Source organism: Pinus tabuliformis, chromosome 1_1, assembly GCF_031772625.1.
Source record: "Pinus tabuliformis cultivar Carrire ecotype Pingquan chromosome 1_1, CPIR1, whole genome shotgun sequence".
Lineage (NCBI taxonomy): Eukaryota > Viridiplantae > Streptophyta > Pinopsida > Pinales > Pinaceae > Pinus > Pinus tabuliformis.
Genome location: NC_142297.1, coordinates 703,802,005 through 703,805,623, shown reverse-complemented (window position 1 = coordinate 703,805,623; position 3,619 = coordinate 703,802,005).

Sequence of the window (3,619 nt, the reverse complement as noted above, 5' to 3'; positions counted from 1 at the left end):
TAAAAACTCCCTTGCCATGATTGACAGGTGAAGCGGCCAATTAATGAAGCAGTTATGCCGAGATTTTCCACTTAGATTCTATCTGCGACAGTTTCACTATAATCTTTGATTATTCACTAATTGATATAACTCTTTCATATTGGCTCATTCTACCTATTTCCCTGTATCATGTTGGTTTCATTCATTGTGCAGAATTCCGCGGAAATAACAGGTTTTAAGCAAATGGGAAAGAAATCTAAGAGATCCACGGCAGCAGCGGCCCCTCAAGTAACAGTGTAGCTGACCAGTGATCGAGGAACAAGTAAAAAAGGCCCAATTTCAGACACTACCTGTCTCAGTCTTGGAAATACAAGTTGGCAAAGCATCTATAATTTAATTGAAGCAGAGGAGCCTGAGGAAGTGTTGGAAGAAGCTACTACAGACTCAACTAATAAACCAGAAGTCTCCTTGAAAGGTTTAGCCGACTCATATTTACACAGGATAGTAGCTTGGGAGAAAATTCTTCCATACACTGATGTAGTCAGATGGGTGGTTGAAGAAATTCCAGTGTCAAATAGAATGTTTTGCATAGTTAACGGAAGAATTTTTGGTTCATTTCAGCTTGATGACTTAAGGAAGATGTATCATTTGTCCAAACCAGAAAATAAATACAACAAAGCCTTTCTGGAGAAATTCGCAGCGGAGAACAAGACAGAATCGGTCCTGATTAAGCAATGGAGACAAAATCCCGCAAAGCACAAACATGAATCATCGGGTAAGTACTCAGTGGATTCCTTGTCAACTCCTTACTATTATGCTGGGGCAATGATGTGTAGGATATGGGGAATGTATGATTCAACAAAGTTTACTATTGAAATGGTTCCTTTAATGGAAGCGGCTGTTAACAGTTATGTAATGGATTGGGCTAACATATTGTTCGATAAACTAGCCTCGGCAATTCTTCATTTTAGATCAAATTCACGTAAAACCACCAGGACCATTCCTCCTTTCTATTACAGTGCTTATGTTATGGATATGCTTTGCTTTAATTTTGAATACCTGGTACTTGGGTGGAGATGGACGCCACAAGACCCTAAGCCAATCCACATTTATCATCAAATGTTATGGAAGGCACACTATAAAGACCACTTGTACCAAATCTATAATGGTTTCATGTTGCCTATCTATTATGCCATTTTTCATAAGCCTGCCCCAAAGATTTCCAAGGAGGCAGAGATTGGTTTGACTGCTATAGGGAATTGGTTCGGGGAGGACAAGTTCACATATATAAGAGTTTTTGGCAGCCTTGCAAGACCCCATGTCCTTCCTTTGTATATACCTGATAAGTTATTAGCCCGAGAGTTGGCCTACCAAATAACAACAACAGGAACATCCAAAACTCTTAGAACTTCTAAAAAATAGTCATGGCCTATATTTCCTTTGAGATGCGGTGTTTATACTCTACATGATTACAAATATGTGGAAAAGGAGGCAGGAAAAATAAATATGCTCAATCTTCCAACCATTCCTAACAGGCAATTCGATCCAAGGAAAGTTGCCTATAATGTGCTTGAACAAGCCAAACTTACAAAGTTTGACCATGAAAAGGATGAATTTGACGACCTGTTTTCTTCAGCAGAATCATTGTTTCAGGTGAAAACATTGGCTAAAATGAAATATAAAGATGAAAGACTGGTAGAATTCAATAGGCTCAGAGAACAGAGGTTGCAAACTCTGCCTATGGACTTATTAGCTACTACACTAACAACTAAATCAAGCGAGCCTGAACAGAAAATTATTGACAAATCTCCTGCTACAGAGAAAATTCCCGAAAAGGGAAAAGAGTTAGAACAAGAAATAGAGCAAGAGAAAGAGAAGAAGCGAGACAATGAATATATTGATCTAGAGACTCAAATTGATCCCAAACTCCTCAAAGAGTGGCAACAATTTGACTCTATTATAAGCAATCCCGAGACTTCACAAGGATTTGGCACACCTCAAGTAACAGTCAGTTAAGAGACAACAACAACTATGGTTCCAATTGAAGGAACCAGTGGCCTACCCGTCAGTAAAGATGCAGAAATAGTTCCTAAAGATCCATCCGATCAGATTGTTTTGCAGATAGAAGACATACCACCATTAGATGTCTTTTACAGTCCTAAACACAGGGCTTTGGTGAAAAGACAGAGGAAAATGAGGAGACTTGATCAATCTTTCCTTTTACCAGAAACAACAGAGATGGCTAATGTGGTGTAGAAGGAGGAATTTAACCCTTCCGATGACCTTACAAAACTTTCTCAGTATGCAGGAGTCTATTCAGCAGCCACCATGGATAAAGCCTCGGAAGTAAGCAATCTACTTAAGGAAAGAGACCAAACAGTTGTTTCATTGCAGTCACAGGTGTCCGAAGCACAACGAAAAATAGAACAGTTAGAAAAACAGCTGTCAACACAGCAACACATAAACAATCAATTAAATGAGCAATTGCTCAAAGAGAAGCAAAGGATAGACTTAAGCGCAATATAGAAACAAAAGGAGTTGTCCAAAGCATTGGCCAAATTGAAGACGATGAATGAACAAATGAATAAGACGAAAGATGAGCAAATCGTTCAACTGCCACAAGAAGTAGAAAAGTTCAAAAGTCTTCCTCAACCAGCAGAGTTTAGAACCGAAGCTCTCCAAATAAACAAAGCATTGATTAGACAGCTAAAACTGCTATGTTATAACATTTCTCTGGTTAAGCCCGTTTGTGAGATTACTGCAACAATAGTTGATAAAACGGTCGATGCCAGGCAGGATTTAGAACATGCCAATGAGACTTTAACAAACTTCCTTGCTTGGCAAGACACAAGTGAAGGACAAGCTGCGAATCGGCCCAAAATTCTAGAGTCACACAAAGACATCATTTTCCTAGAATGGAAGTCACAACTGATGAAAGCAGAGAGAGAAATCTCAAGATGCCGAGTATTTACCAGTAATTTAATTGAGTTAATCAATGACACTCTTTATCTGTCTAACATGATTTCATAGTGCACTCCAGGTAAATTGACGTCAGCCAAAGCCTTGGAACAAACGTGCAATCAAGAATTGGAAAAGAATGGAAGATTAATTGCCGACATCCAAAGTTTAACTTGGGATACCTTTTGTTTTTTCTTAATTAAACCATACAGTCAAAGGGCCACACTCAAATGTTTAACTGATGCGATCGTTTGTATGATTCCCTAAATCCATGATGCCACATACTCAACCCAACTGCATTCTCGTCTAAGTCGCCCTCCAGAATTGCAACCGATGCTTACTATCTGCCAACTCAAGCAAAAGGGAGATCATCCGAAACAATGAATCATGCTGCCGACTGCAAACAAGCCGATTTTGAGAAGATACTCAAAATGTAGTTGTACCAATTAATAGCATTTTTATTTTGTAATTAGTTAGCCTAATTAGTATTTATAGGCCCTTTCATGCATTTAGAAAAGGTCCTCAGTTTTTGTATAAACTCATATCAGTAAGTCACACTATTGTGCTTCTGATCTATTTTTTATGGAGACTGGACCAATATTCTAAATTTTAACGAAGAAAGCTTTGATGACATGTGCACTATTGCTTTATTGTGGAAGTGTTTCTAGGTTAGAAGAAGGAG